This window comes from Schistocerca piceifrons, chromosome 3 (assembly GCF_021461385.2).
Source record: "Schistocerca piceifrons isolate TAMUIC-IGC-003096 chromosome 3, iqSchPice1.1, whole genome shotgun sequence".
Classification (NCBI taxonomy): domain Eukaryota; kingdom Metazoa; phylum Arthropoda; class Insecta; order Orthoptera; family Acrididae; genus Schistocerca; species Schistocerca piceifrons.
Window position 1 is genome coordinate 141,796,361 of NC_060140.1, and position 22,391 is coordinate 141,818,751.

Consider the following 22,391-nt stretch of genomic DNA (forward strand, 5'->3'; position numbering starts at 1 on the left):
GAATAAGGTGGATGCGGAATACCATCCCAACGCAATTCCTGCACAGAGTTTATTGTCAATCTTACTGAATGCGGGTGGGCGTTATGGTGGAGTAGCAACACTTCAGGCAGTCTTATTGATTGTTGTTCTTGGGCTGCGTCTGCAAGACGTCTCAGTTGTTAACAATAAATGTCAACAGTGATGGTTACACCTCAGAGAAGCAATTCGTGGCGCACCACACGGTCACTCTTTCACCAGATGCGTAACACTATTTTTGTGTAAGCGCGCAAATATTTCTACGGGTAGTCGCTGCTTTGTTTGGAATCAATCATCCCTTTCTTTCCCTTATGTTAGCGTAAAGACACCATTTATCGTCACCAGTAACGATATAGAATAGGACTGGTCAGTCTGATTCACGAACCAATTGATGACGACCAAGCTGAGATGTACATATGGCTACCCGTTGATTTTTGTGTTTTCGCTTAGAGAATGCAATACCCATACATTCGGGTTTTGAGCCTCCGCCATGGCATACAAAGATTCGCACAATGTGGAATGATCATAGTTCATTTGGCAGTTCTCGAGTACACTGATGTGGATAATTATGCGTTAATGCGTTTAAACGATCTTCACCAAAGCACGAAGGTCTTCCTGAACGTGGAGGGTCACTAACATCAAAACGATCCCCCTTAAAACGAGAAACGGTTTTCTTGCCATGCTCTGGTCAATGGCACTGTCCCGACACACGGCGCAAATGTTCCTGGTTGCCATCTATGCGGTCACCGGTCTACTGAAGTGAAACAGAATGTTCCGATTTCTCCAGCTGGTACTCAATTTTCTAGCTTCCACAGCCCCACTCACTAACTCCAAATGACAAAATGATGATATGTAAACTCAAACGGTAACAACGAACTACAAACAGAAAATGACACTCGGTAAAGAAATCCAAAGTAACCGGAATAACAAGACGCAATACGGAAATTCTACGAACTTACGCACCAACATCATAATTCCTATGGGAGTTCGCATATTGTCGGGAAAACTGGTGTTGGGGATATGCAGAAGAAAAGGTACGAAACAACACTGTGGATATAACCTAAAGGGTTATTCAAAAATAATCATCAGAGGTCTGAGCACAACCCACAGTTTCACGAGCTATTTATGTAGCTGTGACAGAATCCAATCTTCCACTGCGACCTTCAGTTCAAGTTAAAGCCCTTGTCTTTGAGGTTCCTTTTTTAGGAAACCTAACACTTGGATCGACATGTCCGGACTGTAGGGCAGATGGTCAGGCTGCTTCCACATAACTTGGCCATTGCACTTTGTGTGACATTAGAAACGTGTGGACGCACGTTATCGTGGGGCAGAGGTTACGTTTTGTGTGCAGCCCAGCCCGTTTGCTCTTGATGGACTTGCGTAGGCTACAAATGTCTCGCAGTACACGTCACTGTTAATTTTCTTTCCATGCCGAAAGAATTCGATTAGTATCGATCCTCGAACGTCGAAAGACATGGTCAATACTACCTTGCCTGCTGAGGGCGCAGCTTTGAATTATTTAGGGGGGTAACGACACAACATTCACGTCGCCAGATGTCTCGCTACGTTATCCCAAAGCGGAAAACACTAACTTCAGCCGGGCTGGTTGTTACGACGTTTCATACCTTTTCATTTGAGCACCCCCTTCATTTGCCACAGTTAATGCCATCATCAATGCTACACAGAGGCCACGATAAAATCAACTCATTCAGTGTCGTGAAGGGTCACCAAAAGATACATTGACAGTACGACAACTATTCGTTTATTAGGGTCCGACAGGTGGCGAAATAAAAACCGCAGCGAAAATCCGATGAAGCTTCGCACAGATGTGTTGGACAGTCACTAATATGCGCGTCTATCGAGCCACTTCAGTTCTGTGCGTACAGTGAGCAGGTAATGTTGCCTAGAAAATTGTCTCTCCCTCCATGTGTGAGTGACCCTTGAGAAATTTCGGCTGATTTCATATTATAACTGCCATGCAATTCCTCCATCATGACAATTATTCTCAGCCACTCACTGAATGGACAATGAAGACGCTCCTGCAAAAGTTTGCTAATGCACCATATACTCTGGAACTGGCTTCCTATGAGTTTCATCTCTGCTCACATGAACCGCTGGCTATGAAGACAACATTTTGACTCACACTAAGAGCTGTGGACCAGTGTAGAGTATTAGAGGAAACCAAGGGTTGGTGACTTATGTGACGAGGGGATTGGGAAGTCGGTACTACGCTACGACAAATGCTTCAGTCGGAGCGGCGACTATGTAGAGAAGTAGCTGGAAGCTGTAGCTAAATATTGTAATTAACACCAGATTTGCAATGTGAAGAAATACCACACCAGTTGTGTTAAAAAAGAAATAGCTCCTGTGCTATTTCTTCGCATCAACGTTCTTCTTGAAACAATTGTCGAGAATAATGAACAGACTGACAACATTGGTCTTTGCGGTGAGGAGAAATTCTGACTTAACCGCCGCTTGGCGCTACCAACACAAACTGCAAGGCTTAACTTTACTACGCAAATTTTGACACTACAGCTGTTATGCCACTCGCGTTGGCAGAAATGATAAAACAGGGAAGTCGACATGAAGTGTTCCGGACAAATCCGATATGTGACGAAACAACGGCGAACCCATTGGATACCTTTTACTGTGCCGCTTCCACGCAGTTACAGTTGTTAGCAAGGTGATTATCGCCAAGCGTAAAGTGCATCGTTTTTCTTTCAATTCCTCCTCTGAGAGGGATAGACAGCCTGCTAGCTTGTTGATGTACAGCGCACTTAATAGCAAATCGATACTTAAGTATACAGCTTTAAAACCGCCAGTATATTAACAATGTGCAGCCGATATTTTTATTGGTCTGTACGTCGAAATTTCTACGTCCATCAATGGATGCCTCGTCATACTTTCCGATGTATCGAGAACCGATAATGATATCTTTTAAATATCAATGTATCGAATTTCCTATACTTTTGAAAATATCAATAGTTCTACTTATTATCTCTCATGCAACACCATATTTCTATGGAACAATGCTCGTCTACACAAGGCACATGTCTCTATGAATTGTCTGCAAGAGCCACAGACATGTCCCCCGTAGAACAGTTATAAAACCAGCTCGGACGTCAACATCGTCCCAATGTCAGTATCCATGATATCAAGGGCCAAGAAGGACTACTGCATAATTTCTGTATTGGTCACTAAATAAGAAGCCACCAGCTGATAAACCAATGACTTTATTTGACACAATTCGGGTAGAACTCATCATCAGATTTCCTGCAAACCAGAAATACACAGCAAATAACGGAAAATGTAACTACGCAAACGATATACAAGAATATGAAACTACAAATATCATCAGAATTACACAACTGAGATACACACCGTGAACCTCTTGGTGATCAGATGTAGAAAGACAGAACGTAACGAACAAAGCTGTCGTGGCAGACTGACTGAGAGGCTACAACACAATAGCCAACAAGACAATTTAAGCCACCAGGAGGCGGTGACAAATAAAAAAGTAGCCCCTCGTCATGTCTTTCTCATAAAAAATGTAGAACATAAAATTAAGAATTTTCAAAAGTTAACAAAGTGTGAATAATAAAGGAAACGAAGAATAGAAATTTAGTTTTATAAAAAACACCATCGAAAAAAAGACATACATCTAAACTAACAGATAAAGAGAACAGAAATTCCGATCAGTTACATAAATTCAAAACTTCATGTAAAACTACATAAATAAAACAAGTGAAGGAAAACAGTTGAAAAAGGTACAATAACATAGAGCAAATAAAAGCAATCGTAAAATAGGGCAAGAACTCTAACCCTCGCAAGATTAGGTAAATGAAATTGTGCAGATCTTGTATACTACATTTCTTATGAACAAGAAAAAGATCTGGTTTTGTCGTCATGTGGCACTTCTTTTGTCTTCATCACAGCCTTGGTGGCTTACACTGTTTTGCTGGTTATTCCGAGGTAGTTACTCATGCCATGTCAACTTTGTTTTTTACGTGCTGTGTTTATACATCCGATCACCAAGATGTTCATGATGTGTATTTCAGCTGGGTACTTTCGACTATACTTGTAGTTTCTTACTCTCTTTATAGTACATTTCCTGTTATTTACTACGTATTTCTAAACCTCAGACAATCTTATGAAGGTTTCTATCCTAAAAGTGACAAGTAAAGTCATTGCTTTATCAGCTAGTAGCTTCTCATTTAGCGACCAATACAGCAATTGGGCAGTACTCCTACTGATTTGCAATATCGTCGCATACTTCCGTCGTGACTTTGTCAGAATTACAAAGTATCAAGGACCGTTTACAGCAGTTGTGGTTAGTTTACCTCAGGAAAGGATGCAACCGAAACAGTCTATATCTACATCTGCATCCATACTCCGCAAGCCACCTGACGGTGTGTGGCGGAGGGTACTTTGAGTACCTTAATAGGTTCTCCCTTCCATTCCAGTCTCGTATTGTTCGTGGAAAGAAAGATTGTCGGTATGCCTCTGTGTGGGCTCTAATCTCTCTGATTTTATCCTCATGGGCTCTTCGCGAGTTATACCTAGGAGGGAGCAATATATTGACTCGTCGGTGAAGGTATGTCCTCGATACTTCAACAAAAGCCCGTACCGAGCTACTGAGCGTCTCTCTTGCAGAGTCTGCCACTAGAGTTTATCTATCATCTGCGTAATGCTTTCGCCATTACTAAATGATCCTGTAACGAAGCGCGCTGCTCTCCGTTGGATCTTCTCTCTCTCTTCTGTCAACCCTACCTGGCACGGATCCCACACCGGTGAGCAGTATTCAAACAGTGGGCGAACAAGTGTACTGTAACCTACTTCCTTTGTTTTCGGATTGCATTTCCTTAGGATTATTCCAGTGAATCTCAGTCAGGCAGTGCGTGCATCCAGACCGTACAGGGTAGAACGTCATATTGATAATCGGTCTCGTACTGCTAAGTTCATTGCAAATTTGAGTCGATATTGTAATCATTAAAACAACGTCACATGCCTTCTCAGTCCGTGAAGTTCCGTTTCATTTCTTCTTCCTGTTCTCTTTGTCATGCGGTGTATGTCACTACTAAAATAAACGGTCGTATGACTAGGGCCTCCCGTCGAGTTGACCGTTTACCGGGTGCGAGTCGTTCGATTTGACGCCACGTCGGCGAGTTGAGCGTCGATGGGGACGAAATGATGATGATTAGGACAACACAACACCCAGTCCCTGAGCAGAGAAAATCTCCGATTCAGACGGGAATGGAACCCGGGGCCTTAGAATTGACATTCTGTAGAACTGACCACTCATCTACCGGGGCGGACTATGTTTCTACTAAGTACGTAACACAGGTTGCGTGCCAGGTGAACTTGGAGTTAGTGATCAGGTATATGACGTATAGGGGGGGGGTTTACTCTATGGGTTATTAGAGCTGGCCACCGTTCGAAGGCAGCGTTCGGACGCTGAGTTGGAAAAGGCTGAGACCCACAGTGTGCTACCTTTGAGGTCTCCAGAAATCACGAGCTGTCGTTCGACAGCTTGGCTCGGTCGGATACAGCTGGTGTGTTACTCCGAGTTTTCCGCGGGTCGAGTGGTCCATCACCGCAAAGGCTGCAGTGGTGGGGCGCGGCTGTTGTACGGGATTGGAAAGTCCGTCCACTCCAGCTGCTACCGCAGGGGGAAATGCTGGCGAAGGCAGGCTGCTCCGCTTACACTGTGTGTGTGTGTGTGTGTGTGTGTGTGTGTGTGTGTAGATGAGAGAGACGTTACGGGCATCCTTCGATTGGACGACTTCCAGTAAAATAGAAGCCTGTTACTATAGGTAGGTACGTCTTTAATGAAGATGATTACTCTGTAACAGCAGAGACACTGCTTTTGGGTGCGTAGCTAACTGATTTTACCACTCTACCTCAGAATATGTTAAGAAGAGTTAACATTTCCTGTTTATTGCAACAACAAGCAGAAGTTGCTGGAAAATAATTTACAACTTACGATGACAGCATTCTCGCTACCAATTTCTTTTTAAAAATAACCAAACTGTATTAACATTTTCTTCTCCAAAAACTCAACAGATTTTAATTTAACTATTTCTGAAGTTAAAACGACCTTTCGAAGTACGCATAAGGCAAACTCTCGGAATTTAAAAAGTTTAGTTGTTTTTTGCAAAAGGTACAAATGTTAAATGGGAGCGTGAAACAAATAAAATTTAACAGTTTATCATTATTTTAAAAAATAGGATAAACACATGTAGTTGAAAGAAAGGTTCTTGATCAACCCCAGGATTTTCTTAACATTACATGTACACTCAGTTTCAGTTTTACATTAAAATGTGATAGAAACACTTTTTTTTCTTCTGTTTTGTGGAAAAATACAGCCACAACCATAAGGCTGAGAATCGGAACACAAAGGTCGCTGCAGAGTCTAATTTGCTGTCGATAATGTAACTACATGCTGAATAAAGTCTCAGACATGACTAACGGAAGATGAGTGAAAGCCCGAAACGCATATTAGATTAAATAAAAATAGGTAACAAAGTGGCTGGTAGCCGAATTCATTAAAATAATATAGTCCATATCCATGGAGCTCAACAGCCAGTGAAACGGATACATTACTGTTAACAACTACAATATTGTATTAAGTCACAAATAAATCAAAACTAATTTGAAACTACTCAGCTATATGCATTTTGATATAAATCATCGCAAAGCGTGACAGGTGCTGCAGTGGTAAGACACTGGACTCACATTTGACAGCATGGTAGCTGTAATCCCTGCCTGGGCAACTAGAATTCCATTTTCCATTGTTTCCCTAGATGGATTAAGACAATTGGCAGAACGTTTCCTTTTGCAGGTGACCCGTTCGATTTCATTCTTCATCCTTACCAAGCCGAGTTAAATTTCCTGCTTCCCTCGTCTGTTGCAAAACTGAACCAAATAAGCACACCTGGCTAAACCTTCCAAACGCCCCCCCCCCCCCCGCCCCCCACCCCCTTAAAGAAACTTCACGCTAGTAGGTGGTAACACCGCATCTAGCCATGGCAACGCCATCAGTGAAGAAAAGAAGAGAATCCTGAAGCTTCTTCAGGTTACTGCTTCGCTAAGAACAGAGGAGAGGGCCGTTGCGTGTTGCCCCACTAACATGTCCCATCTTCTTGTATTGTTTTTACGTTCCGCAATAGCAAAATCAAGAGGTTCAAATGGCTAAGAGAACTGGGGGACTTAACCTCTGAGGTCATCAGTCCCCTAGAACTTAGAACTACTTAAATCTAACTAACCCAAGGACATCACACACATCCATGCCCGAGGCAGGACTCGAACCTGCGACCGTAGCGGTCGCGCGGTTCCACACTGCAGCACCTAGAACCGCTCGGCCACAACGGCCGGCCAGCAAGAGCACCACAATTTTAAGTGATACTAATTATTTTCTACATTTCCGATGGTCTGCTGATCTTCATCACCTGCATCGTTGATTATTAGGCCTTTCTCCGAGCTACTTGTGCTGTCCATTTCATTCAACACTTTACGGTTTCCTTACATTCGTCCAGAAGTGCTAAGTTGCTTATGTACTTTAGTTTGCACGATAATGTTGATACAGTCACAAAACTTATAAGATATTCCATGTGACAGCATTTTCTTCAATTGATGTTGTGATTTGATTTCATAACCGATTATCGAAGCAATGTCAATAGCGACATAAAAAAAGAGAAAACAAAATTAGCGTAAAGTAAATTCAATTTTTCTTCTCATACCTAAGACTTCTTTTATAACGAAATTACTGGTTACTTGCTAGTTCCGATAGCTAGCATACAATCCTTCTGAAACTGTATTCGAGATTTCCAATAAGAAATTCTTATTTCGAATTTTCGAACCGGTTTAATACATTATCCCGTATTTTTGTATCATCACCTTAGGATCCACAACAACTGAGGGATAAAGGCTCCATGGGAGTCCTGCTCACTCCGCTAATTCCATAATTGTGTCACGTTCAGTATTAAAATCCAGTTAAACGACCGTTCTGAAAAGTAACGTTTGTGCAGTAGTTGCTGTGTTTTACACACAACTGCAGCTCGCCTGCATCCATTGAATTAATTTTATTAAAATAAAAATCATAGTATTAAATGAATCTCCATAGCATCTGAAGTAGTCCATTCACACAAACTCTAAAACTAATTTTGGTATCGACATTAAAATTCCTTTAAGATTAGAAACATCACATCGATTCTCAGTCGTATTGAATATCTTTTGCTAAGGTGGCAGACAAGTTTGTAGATATAATACTGGTCTCACATGAACATACATTCAAACAAATCAGATATGCAACACCAAAGGACTTTTAAGTTAATACTAATATTAATCAAATTAGCGCTAGTCTTCTGGTGATTTAATTCAGTAGTTAAATACATATTTGTACTGCGTTCACTGGCTTCACATACTTTAAACTGGTAGCGAGAGGCACGTGTTTAAACAATTTTTGAGAGACACAAAGCGGCACTTCAGAATGATGTTGTGGTAGGTTCAAAAAATGGTTCAAATAGCTCTGAGCACTATGGGACTTAACATCTATGGTCATCAGTCCCCTAGAACTTAGAACTACTTGAACCTAACTAACCTAAGGACATCACACAACACCCAGTCATCACGAGGCAGAGAAAATCCCTGACCACGCCGGGAGTCGAACCCGGGAACCCGGGCGCGGGAAGCGAGAGCGCTACCGCACGACCACGAGCTGCGGACTGTTGTGGTAGGTCATGCAGACTCAAATTACTTTAAATTTTTATGAAAGCTAAGCAAACTGGCAGCAGAAGTAAAACACGGGAAATTCCAGTTGTGACTGTAAGTATCTTTTATGAATTGTTCGCGAAATAATTACTGTGCTCTGAAGACGTGTTTTGATCTGTCAATAGTTACACTGTGCACAATTGCAAAATCCTTATAGCAACAGCGAACTTCGTGACGAGGGACCTGGTATCGACTGCAGCCATTGAAATCGTCACATGACACGGACGAAATCCACAAGCTCCATTTGTGGCGTGAATGACTGGAGCCTCCGATTTTAATTTTGTAGATTCCAAACGCGAATAAAATCAACGGCGCCGTACCCTTTAATAACCATCATGACCCTGTGCCGATCTGGAACAAATGTACAAGAAGAAGATACGTAGATAATGCCACATTGTCCCCGTAACAGTGAACCTGGATGCAGGGGAAGTCACTGACGCGAAATACACGTCATGTTGATAGGCAACAGGTTTATTTCCCTTTCAGGAGGACACTTTTCTTACAACCAACAACGAAAAGCATTTTTACACTGGCGGTGACATTTAATCATACAAGTGGCTCAAACTGAAACGCAAATAAAGACAAACCCAAACCTGATTTGCCATCAACTCTACTCGTGTGCTCAATTTTTCACGTCTCTGTTTATTACTAAATCTACTGACCGAGAGTGGTTTCACGTTAGCAAGCACCCACAGTTCAGCCAAAACTGGTGGACATACTTGATTTTGAAGTCACGAATTGGATGATACGATCGGAGAGTTGGGAAAGTGTACGTTAAGTCCTAATCTCTTTGCGAAAGTGTTTAGAAGGTGAGGGGTAAGGCAGTGTTGATAGCGTCTGCTCAGTCAGATAACGTTAAACTTATCACGCGCATTTACACTGAAGTGTTACCCAACGCCACAGTAATACCATCATCTGTGTTGATTCACTGTGGTCATTCAGTATTCGTACTCATCCCGCCATACCACAAATTAGAAGGCAAAAAGACTTGGCATCTGAGGGTGGCTCACCAGCTAACTACGGTAACCTGCTATTGTTTCTGCCAGAGCCTTGAAACAAATGTGCACGTCTAACACTGAACGGTTTTATGAAACAGGCCATTTAAGTACAGAGACATTTAAGTAAAAACTTCGCGTCATGGGTTTAATGTCAAGATAAACACTTCCACTACAAAATTACATTCGTAACAAAAAGAAATCGCAAAACAATGTAGCCATAAACTCTTACCTAAAATTCCATTTTTGAAATCAAGTTGTTTCTAATTCCCAGTATCTACTTTAATACACATTAGCAATCACATGGTGCAAAATATTCCGTATAGACTGCAGAGACTCGTTCCTTATTATTGCTTTTCATGCCTAAAAATCAATCAAAACCGAAGATCGCACAAAATATTTTTTATTCAAGACAAACAGTTTCAACAGTCTTACCTGTCATCTTCAGGTCATAAACATATTTTTTTGTGTTAATACAAGTTCATTTTACTTTGACGTCATGCACAAGATGCCAAGTGGATAAAACTCAGCACATTACCCACTTGACATGTTGTGCATGAGGTCAGCGAAAAATGAATATGTTTTAGAACAAAAAAATGTTAAAGACCTGAAGATGACAGCTAAAACTGTTGAAATCGGCTGTCTTGAATAAAAAATGTTATGTGCGATCTAGGCTTTTGAATGGTTTTCAACAATTAAGGCAGTTTGTTCTTCAATACTCTCATAACGTGAAAATACAATACGACGCCTTTTGTATTGTCGAAACTTGTGCATACATTTCTTTTGATCTAACCTCCAATGGCGTCATATCGGGCTAACGTGCAGGCTGGCTGATAACGCCTTCATCTCTTATCCAGCGATCAGGAAAAACTTGAATGAGTGCTTTCCTAGTCACAAGCAAACAGTGACCCGGGTGTCCATCCGTCAAGCTGGTACTACAACCGTCTACATATTTAAGCAGTACTTGCACTTGGAGGGCCGGCAACACTTCGCTAACAAGTTATGAATATCTTTCTCCCACTGAGGTTTCTTAAATGAAGTAAGGACTAGTTTTGTGGGCTTCAATAATCCCGTACCATACGTTCACCACTCTACCGCCTCTGAACTGCAGTCTGCTTAAGCTAACGCGGGTTATCAGTGACCCCATAATGTATATTCATTAGTTTCATTTTCTCATGGTTCGCTAAGGGAAGTTCATCGTTAAAGAGAATCCTTTGAAGAGAGAGCCTGTTATCTTAATGTCGCAGCAGTGCCGAGCGAAAGAATTCGCTGAGTCTTCCCTAGTCCCTCTGGTTAATCTTCTGGTGGATGGTAGTCATTTGAGCGCAAAATTTTAACAACGCTGGGCTGACTTGTTCCATGGGCATTCCCATTAACGCTTGGATTATGAGAAACGGCGGCCAGAACTTCTATTTATTTCTTTCGCTCCGCTCATTCAAGCCACGTTCCTTACCATCTGCGTAGTTTTCCAGTGTCCTTCGAAATAATATATTTTTTGCACATTTGCTGATTTGCGATTTTCACTTCGTGTTCCTTCAGTCCCCTTAAACACTCAGTCCCCTTAAAGACTTGACATATTTCATGTTAGTGCTGTAGCCGGGTGCCCAGTCGGGTGCAGTCGTTTTTGTAACACGATATTTCGATATGTTGATGACACGTTTGTGGTTTGGCCACATGAGAGTGAAAGACATCAGGAGTTTCTCCAATATCTGAACTGTCTTTACCCTAGTATCAAATTCATCCCGAGCTCGAAGAGAACAACGAAATTTCCTTTTTGAAAGTCATCGTCAAGTGCAGGACGGACGGCACTATAGGACGCAGTGTGTACAGGTAAGCCACCCACACTGATTTGTATCTCACGCTACCAACTGCCTTCATCTTTCATAGCGCGAACGTATGCTACGTACACTGTTACACAAGGCCCGCGCAATATCGGACGATGAAAGCGTGCCAAGAGCTTAAGCACGTTTTTCAAGCAGAATGGATGCGACGGGAGACAAATCCGACGCGCTTTCAGGCGGAAAGTACTAGCCGAGCAGACAGAAAACGACGACAACGAGAAGAAAACGGTGTATCTGCCGTTCGCCAGCAAAGTATCCAATAAAGTCGGCAGAATCCAGTCTCGACGTAACATCCATTGCGTTTTCCGTTAACCTCTGCAAACGCGTGCCCTATTATATACGGTGAAAGATGACTTGAAGATCGTAAACCAGGTGTTTACCATATTCCATGTAAATGCGGTAAGGCGCGCACTGGCGAGACGAAACGGTATGACTATCTGCGTAACAGACTGTTGAGCCATCTTTGTAACGCAGTATATCACCGATTCTGCATGTCATCGATTCAACAGTTTGTTACTAGTTTTGTGGTGTTGGTAGTTTTGTGGTGCTGTGTGGTACCAGGTGTCTGTGCACAGTTGTGTAATTCCTGTAAATAACTGGACGCTGATTTGCATACGTAGTGATGGTGTTCGATAGAGACCCACTTGGCAACCATCGGATTCACATCAGGAGAGTTTGGTGGCTAAGACATTAACCTGGTTTTACTATCATGCTCCTCGAAGCACTGTAGCACGCTTCTGGCTTTGAGACACGGACAATTATACAGTTGAAAAATGACAGCGTCATCAGGGAAGACATCAATCATGAGAGGATGCAGGTTGTTCGGTGCTGACATGGTATCTTCGATTACCATCACAGGTGCTATGCCAGGCCAAGGGAATGTCTGTCACAGGATAATACTGCCTCCACCAGCCTGCGTCCGTGGCGCTCTGCACGTTTCGAGTAGCAGCTTGCCTGGATGACGGCGTTGGTGAAGACCAACATCGACTTGGTGGTGGCTATAACGTGATTCATCTGACGATCCGACACGGTCCCAGTAATGTACAGTCCAATGTCGATGATCCCGAGCCCACTACAAGTGTTGTCTGCTGCGAAAGCCCTTGTTCCACAAATTTGCCTTAAAGGTATGCTCCAGAACACACGTGCATCCACCGGCATTGTACTCTTTCGCCAGAGATGCCACAGATCACCTACTTAACAAAGCAAATAAGCCTCCATACTCCACGTTCTGTGAAGGGTCGTGAACGTCCAATCACTTAGTGCCTTTTCACTGTCCTTCTACCTCTTTCCATAGATTCTCGCGACAGCAGCACGAGAACATTCAACAAGCTTCGCCGTTTTCGAGAAACTGGTTCACAGGCTCTCTGTAATAATAATCTGCCCTTTGTCAAATTCGGTTATCTCAATTGATTTCGCCATTTGCACGAGATATATTTGCTATGGTGATTCTACGTCCGTGTCTGGTCCGCTTACATACTTTTGTTATCGTGTCACGTGGCTGCAACGCCACCAGGAGGCATCCCACCTTGCAATGGCCATTGGTCATAATGTTTTGGCTGATTAGTGTACGTCGGGAACACCGTACGGACAGTCGAACGGTCTAAGGCGTTGCAGTCACGGACTGTGTGGCTGGTCCCGGCGGAGATTCGAGTCCTCGCTCGAGCATGGGTGTGTGTGTTTGTCCTTAGGATAATTTACGTTAAGTAGTGTGTAAGCTTAGGGACTCATGACCTTAGCAGTTAAGTCCCATAGGATTTCACACACATTTGAACATTTTTGGACAGTCTAAGAAAGATGCAATGAACACGGGAGACACTCCAAACTTAACCAACCAACAAAATGTGGGGTTGCAGAACACTGCATGACTACAGGGAACTTAATGAGTATGAAGAAACGGAAGTGGTAAGGCAGACCTCGTCGTTTTCGGATGTGTTCTGAAGGAGGCTATTTGAATGCGAGTAGCTGACGGGATGATCACCACAGACTCTGGATTCTCTCTCGGCAAATCTTGCGAGGCAGTACACAGTCGTCTCAAATCGCAACTTCCGTTCCCGACGCAGGCCACAGGAGTACTGAGACAGCAGAGTTAGTACCCAGCATCCGGCGGCGCTGTCCCTTCCCCACAAATCCATCCGTCGCTTCGTGTGACCGGCATCGGAGAAGGCGTGGGGGCCGATAAGAGTATGAAGGAGGCGGGAAGTGGCAAAGACGCTTATTCTACCGGTGTCACCTGAAGATGGCTGCAAGGTACGCTGTCAAAATGTCGTGCTACAGTAACAACTGCAACCTATCAGCAGTCGACAAGAGTAAATGACACAAATAGAAGGAACGCTACATTTTCTCCGTGTCCCTTTTACACCGGTATCGCGGCAGTGCAGTATTCTGTTTCCTACTTATCCAAAGTGACATATTTCATTATTTGGATGGAAGATCACACAAACGGCCACAAACGGTTTTATGCTGAAAACGAAGAAATCTGATACTAGTAATGGGATTCTGAAGACCGGAACTCCGTTGACTGCATCTCTTTTAGATACACGACATTATCAACTAAAACTACTCTAATTAAATTTAAAAAAAGCGAAGTTGATACCAATATCTCTGTAATTAATATAGCTACGAAAAGATATCATAAGATTTTTAGTGAGAAATTTCCCACGATTAATCTGGGTGGAAACAAAGTGGTTCCGGAAATGTTTAAGTAAAACGTTTTAGCTAAATCACCCTATGAATCGCCTAAGACGGAACAGCACTTATATTTCGTGAACTGCTCAACATATCTAAACGTTATTTATAACAAATAATAGTATGCCTGCCGGCAGATAGTTACGTTTAATGGCTAACTTAATTCTCATATCAACCGATCGTACGGCTTTTTTGAATGGTACAAAGTACTTTTTTTAACGGAATTCGAAAGATTCTGAAATTACTGGTACAGTGACGTGACGTTCGTTACTGTAAGTGATGGACCTCACGGCTGAGGCAGTCGGTTATTGCAGTAAACACTGTCAGGGGGACGTCTCATGGCAGGCTCCACCGTTATATGCACCAACAAGATAGGCCTTCAATAATGAGATAAAATTTTACACGACGTAGATACAGGGTCATCTACGGTTTTTGTAAATCGAACTACAAGGTAACGTGCATTATGAGACGCTCCGGAAAATCATTTCCAGTTTGTGAACTTTCTCATGTTTAAGTGACAAACTTTACTAGAAACGTATAGAACAACTACTGAGCCTGGCATTGGAGACCTTCTTAGCGATTTTTACACCGCAACAGCTGTTTACGTAACTGTGAGAGAAAGCCTGAATAACTAACGTAAGAATAACGCTCTACGAGCCGTTGATTCAACTGTTAGGAGTTTTAATGTGGTAGGGAAGACAGAGGATCTGAAAAGGGGAATGCTGAGGTTTAATCTAGATGTAGTGGGGTCGCTGAACTGAAATGGAAAGAAGACAAAGGTTTGTGATCAAACGGGGTTAGGAAAATATCAAGAGCAGCAGAGAATGGTGTAACGGGTGTAGCATTCGTTACTAAACGGAATGTATAGCAGAGAGTGAGTTACTATGAACAGTTTAATGACAGTGTTGTTCTCATCAGGATCGACAGAAAATCAACATCGACAACAATAGGTCAGGTATATATGCAGCCATCACAATCATAAGATGAAAAGACAGAGAAAATATGTGAGGATATTGAACGGGTAATTCAATACTTAAATGGAGATGAAAACCTAATAGTCATGCGGGTTTGGAATGCGGTTGTAAGGGAAGGAGCTGAATAAAGGACTACCGAAGAATGTAGGCTTGGCAGTAGGAATGGGAGAGGAGAAATACCAGTTGGATTCTGCAGTGAATTCCAGCAAGTAATGGCGAATACTCTCTCCAAGAACCACAAGAGCAGGAGGTAAACTTGGAAGTATACTTGGAAAAGGCCAGGAGATACGGAAAGATACCAGTTATGTTATACCATGGACAGGCAGAGATTCCGAAATGAGATACTGGATTGTAAGACACAACCAGGAGCAGATACAGACTGAGATCACAGTTTATAGTGATGAGGAGTAGGCTGTAGTTCAAGAGAATAATTAAAAAGAACCAATGCGCAATGAAGTGGGAACGGAAGTACTACGGACCAAAAAGATACGCCTCTGAGACTATACATACTGCGATAATGAAGAGGAAGGGACGTCCCCAAAAAGAGCAGTCAAGGAAGATGGAAAGAAAAATTTAGGTACGTGAAAGGTAACTTCGAGGAAACAGTTGTTAATGACTAAAGAAGCAAGTACAAAAAGGCTAAGGGAAATTCAGGAGTACAAAAATTCAAGTCAATTAGTAACGAAATGTAGGAAGTACAGGGCAGCTAAGGCGGAATGGCTCCCTGAAAAATGTTTGGAAATCGAGAAGGAAACGATTGTCGGAAGGACTGAGTTAGTGGGGTTCCGTTAAACGTATAGTCAGTAGAACTTCCAATTACATTTAGGATAAGAAGAATTTGATGTGGAAATGTAGTAATTAGATATGACAATCACTGACATTAATTTCAATCAAACTTGTACCCTTGTTTCTAACTTGCGATTTATTAAGACTGACTGGAGTAATTAATTTATTAGAATATAATTGTGGTGTGTGACGGTTTTGACAAAAGAGGTCGCACAATAGCTTGCATTAACAAGTGTTATTTCACTGGCCACGTGTATCCAAGGGATGTCTATGATGTTATACGTATAATTTTTACTTAAAGAAAACAGACTTCCTCCAGTACCTCCGTCCTTGCGACATGTATTAGTCATGCTACAATAATACGTGCCCATTTGCGTATTACCATTTACCGATATCGATATCTTAAAAAGAATGTTGTAGTGACAAAATTCTGGACTCTAATCTCAGACATTGTCGGTTTATTAAACTTATCAACTTAGAAGCATAGAATCAGTTCTGTCCCCGTTCTGTCTACCATCGACTAACTGGTTTTATGCGGCCCGCTACGATTTCCTTTCCTGTGTCATGCTACTCATGTCAGAGTAGCCCTGAACCATATAGCATCAATTATTTGTTGGATGAATTCCAATCTCTGTCTTCCACTAATGGTTTTACCCTCTGCAGCTCAGACTAGTAGTATAAAATTTATTCCCTGATGTCTTAAAACATATCCTGTCATCCTGTCATTTCTGCCTGTCAATGTTTTCTACAAGTTGCTGTCTTCGCCGATTTTTTGGAGAACCTTCTGATTCCTCATCAGTCCAGCAAAGTTTCAATTGCCTTCTATTGCACTGTATCACAAACGGTTCGCTTCTCTTCTGTTCCGGTTTTCTCGTAGTCAATGTGTCACTGCCATACAATGTTGTGCAGACTTTGAATACGGAATGGTAGCTGGAGCTAGAAACATGGGACATTCCATTTCGGAAATCGTTAGGGAATTCAGTATTCCGAGATCAATAGTGTCGAGTGTGTGCCGAGAATACTAAATTTCATACATTACCTTTCACCATAGTCAACGCAGTTGCCGAAGGGCTTCACATAACGACCGAGAGCAGAGGCGTGTGCGTAGAGTTGTCAGTGCTAACAGACAAGCGACACTGCGTAAAATAACCGCGGACGAATCTCTGTCTTCCGCTAATGGTTTTACCCTCTGCAGCTCAGACTAGTAGTATAAAATTTATTCCCTGATGTCTTAAAACATATCCTGTCATCCTGTCATTTCTGCCTGTCAACGTTTTCTACAAGTTGCTGTCTTCGCCGATTTTTTGGAGAACCTTCTGATTCCTCATCAGTCCAGCAAAGTTTCAATTGCCTTCTATTGCACTGTATCACAAACGGTTCGCTTCTCTTCTGTTCCGGTTTTCTCGTAGTCAATGTGTCACTGCCATACAATGTTGTGCTCCATATGTACATTCTCAGAAATTTCTTCCTCCAGCTAAGGCCGATATTTCATACTAAGAGACCTTCCGTCGACGGGATTACCCACCTTGCCATTGTTAATCTGCTTTTTATGTCCTCCTTGTTTCCTGTGTATTTTTCTTTCGGGAGTAGCAGGGTTACTTAACTTCTTCACCTCATGGTCTGCTACTCCTCATTATTTCGGTCTTCCTTAGGTTTTTTCTCAATCCATGTTGGGCACTCTAAAGACTGTTCATTCCATTCAGCAGGTCAGCAATGTTATCAGCGAATCTTTTTATTGTTATCGTTTAACGCTGATTTTAAGCACACTTTCGAACCGTTTATTTGCATCACTGTTTCTTCGATGTACAGTGACGCAACAATAGTGATGAACGGTGTACAGATGTACAGATGACGGTACTATAGCCTACATAAAGTATAAAATGGCAGTATATTGGTGGAACTGTCATTTGTAGTCATGTGTTTCATGCGAAAAAAGTTTCCGACGTGAATACGGACCCACAACGGGAATTAGCAGACTTTGAATACGGAATGGTAGTTGGAGCTAGAAACATGGGACATTCCATTTCGGAAATCGTTAGGGAATTCAGTATTCCGAGATCAATAGAGTCGAGTGTGTGCCGAGAATACTAAATTTCATACATTACCTTTCACCATAGTCAACGCAGTTGCCGAAGGCCTTCACATAACGACCGAGAGCAGAGGCGTGTGCGTAGAGTTGTCAGTGCTAACAGACAAGTGACACTGCGTAAAATAACCGCGGAAATCAATGTGGGACGAAATTTGGCGTTAATGAGCTTTGGCAGCAGAGGATCTACGAGAGTGCCTTTGGTAACAGCACTACATCGCCTGTAACATCACTCCAGGGGTCGTCGCTCTATGGGATGGACCCTAGAAGCTGGTGAACAGTGGCGTGGTCAGATGAATCCCGATTTCGGTTGGTAAGAGCTGATGGCAGTGTTCGAGTGTGGCGCAGACTCAAGGAAGCCATGGACCCAAGTTGTTAACAAGGCACTGTGCAAGTTGGTGACTATGAAGGTGTGGGCTGTACTCAGAAACGATAAAAAAAAATGGTTCAAATGGCTCTGAGCACTATGGGACTTAACTTCTGAGGTCATCAGTCCCCTAGAACTTAGAACTACTTAAATCTAACTAAGGACATCACACACATCCGTGCCCGAGGCAGGATTCGAACCTGCGACCGTAGCGGTCGTGCGGTTCCATACTGCAGCGCCTAGAACCGCACGGCCACCTCGGCTGTCCAGAAATGATCATTGACTGGAAATAGTTCGGCCACTTGGAAACGATTTGCAGCCATTCATGGACTTCAAGTTCCCAAAGAACGATGAAATTTTTATGGATAACAATGCGCCATATAATCAAGCTACAGTTGTTTCGCGATTAGTTTTGAAGAACATTCTGCACAATTCGTGTGAATGATTTGGCCACCCAGGTATCCCGATATGAATCCCTTCGAACATTTATGAGACCCAATAGAGAGGCCAGTTCGCCACAAAATGTTGGCCTGGCAACACTTTCACAATTGTGGACACCTATGCAGGCAGCATAGCTGAATATTTCTGCAGGTAGCATCCAACGATTTGTTGAGTCCATACCGTTGCATTACGCCGGACGAAAAGACGTCCGACACGATATTAGGAGGTTCTCAGTGCCTTTTTTCATCTCATTGTAGGTACTGAACAGCAGGGCCGTACTTGAATAATCGCTTGGTTTCCACTTCGCTAAGTGAGTTAAGCTATTGCAATGGAATTTTATGGATCTTTTGTTCCCTATTCGGCCCCAACCTTTCCAAACTCCAATAAACTTAACTCCAGTGCTGCATCTCATTTAGATTCTTTAAAAAGGACAGGAACTACTGACTTTCCATTATTATTCAGATTGCACAAAAGAAGAAGAAAGATTAGAACTTAACATCAACGCGGACATTGCAGACGAAACACAGGCTCGAGTAACCAAAGACTGGGGAAGGAAACCGGTCGTGCCCTTTCCAAATGAACCATCCCGACATTTTTCCTGAAGCGATTTAGGGAAATCACGAAAAAGCTGGAATGGCTGGTATGTGGAGTGTCGTCTTCCAGAATGCGAGTGCAGTTTGCTAACCACTCCCTCGCTAATTCAAATTTATGCTTACGCAGAGAGAAAAGCGCAGGCGGTGGAACACGTTTCCATAATTTACTGCATCTGCGAAAGAAGCTCTGCGATTCACGTACAGCCAGTCTCCCTCCAGGGATGTGTGGGGCTAGCCAGCCGACAGGAAACCGAGGGCAAATATTCGCAGAGATGTACCCCGCGCCCCCATCATCCGCGGAAGATGTAGACAGCGCAGCCGCTCGCTGCCACCTACACACGGAGCGGCGGGAAAACCCAGCGAGAGCTCCAGCATTATGGCCGCGGCCACAGAGACACCGATATCGGTTGATTCCGCCGACGACCGGCATCGGTCGAAAACAGCAGATCTTTTCGAATAAGCACGCCACTGCGTGCGCGGTCACCTTGTAGCCCATCTCATCGCCTAAACGTACAGGTTTCGGACGACAATCGTTGAAATTCAAATCAGATCGTTTTTCGGTCATAATTGCCGACACGTCACAAAACATGGACTCTGATAAACTGATAAGTTTAGTCAAAGACGCAGGATAAAAAATATCACAATCGGGATATCGCCTGGACTGGATAGACTGAAATCGCAGCATTATTGGAAACCACAAGTAGGCAAAAATCTTAACAGGAAACTATAGGTGTTCTCCAAAAATAACTTGTTCGGGTGACAAGGATGGCGCATCTTATGCTTAAAGTTACTGTAGTGGATGTTTTCGGGTTGTGGTAGGTGGACGTTAGCTTCTACAATCAATTACTGCTTCTTACTGGCGTTTTTATGCCAGTAGGGTGGTGGTTATGTTACATGAAGTGGTTTGTAAATGTGGTGTACGTACGTATTTGCACTTTTCGGTACTTTAGTTGTGCAGAGTATCTTATTCTAAACTTTGTATTTTTCTTTCACACGTATATTTATATTGAATGACAATCATTGAAGGTTAACTGACGTATACCTGCATAACTTCCCATAATTCAGCAAAACAGATTTCGAGAACTTGCAGAGGTGTAATTCGAGGTCTTTTAAAATTCAGATACATTAGCGATGCAATTCTTCTGGCTCAAGTAAAATTAGAAGCGACAAATATTTGACATCTGGCGATTGTATCATTCCAACCATTACGCCTATACCACGTTTCGAGGAGTACCGGTTCAAAGCTTTATGTGGTATGTTGAATGGCATTTACGGTGCCCTAAATACTAATTTAAATTCTAATATTTTCACCCTTGCACCCCAAATACCGGGCCGGACGGAGTGGCCGCGCGGTTCTAGGCGCTACAGTCTGGAGCCGAGCGACCGCTACGGTCGCAGGTTCGAATCCTGCCTCGGGCATGGAAGTGTGTGATGTCATTAGGTTAGTTAGGATTAATTAGTTCTCAGTTCTAGGCGACTGATGACCTCAGAAGATAAGTCGCATAGTGCTTAGAGCCATTTGAACCATTTGAACCCAAATACCGGTACCACAAAATTTTAACTTATTCAATGCTATGCTTCCTGTAAGTGCATTATAAGATGCTCTAATATTGTTAATTTTCTTTATTAAAGGCTACACTAAATCTCAAATAATACTGCCATCACGGATATTTTTTCTTCCTTTTTCAAATCCACTGGGCGGGTATTCAAATAGCAGTGTAGTGTACTTGAATCTGATTATCTGAATATACTGCCAGTGTTGCATTAATTTTAGAATAGACAGAGCTGCTGTGAAACCGCAAAACTACCTTTAATTAACTGAATAATAATTGTTCTACTCACTCGCAAATTTTATTCACGGCATCATATAATAGAAAAATCTACGTTCACCACGAAAATTAATCACTATGTGCTCATAACCTCACTGGTAGATCTTTGCACATCGAAGGCGCACATTCTGACTCTGTAGAATAATGAACTATACTCTGAACAAATTGTTTTGGAAAGACCCTTAGTGCGGCGTATCATTCAAGCTACATATTTTCATAATACACATGTATAAATGTGTAAAATACCAGCTATGACGTGTTAGCGTTGGCAGGTGGGCCCCTTCTGACGCTAATCGGTGGTGAGCGAAGGAAATTTGGATCAGAAAGTTTTTTTTAAAGCGTTTTTGACTTTTGTGGCCTAGCGTTTTCCTCTTCATCTCATGTATTCGCAAAACTTGTCTCGTAATTCCAGTAACCGAAGACATATACATCTATGTCCTACCTAATGGTGTGTGGCGGATGGTATTTTTCGTACCACTAACTAAGCCCTCCAACCATGTTCGACTCGCGAATAGCGCGTGGGAAGAATGATGGCCAGTAAGCCTCTGTATTGACTCTAATTCCTAGATTTTCTCCTCGTGGTCATTACGCGAGGCGTATGTAGGGGTGAGGAGAAGTAATATGTTGCCCGGCTCTTCCCGGAAAGTGCTCTCTCGAAACTTGAATAGTAAATATTTCCGTCATGCACAACGCCTCTCTTGATTCAAATGGCTCTGAGCACTAAGCGACCTAACTTCTGAGGCCATCAGTCGCCTAGAACTTAGATCTAATTAAATCTAACTAACCTAAGGACATCACACACATCCATGTCCGAGGCAGGATTCGAACCTGCGACCGTAGCGGTCGCTCGGTTCCAGACTGTAGCGCCTAGAACCTCACGACAACTCTGGCCCGCCGCCTTTCTTGTAATGTCTGCCAATGGAGTTTTTTGAGCATATCCGTAACGCTCTCTCGCCGGCTAAACGATCCCGGGACGAAACGCGCCACTCTATCTCTTCTATCAGTCTTAT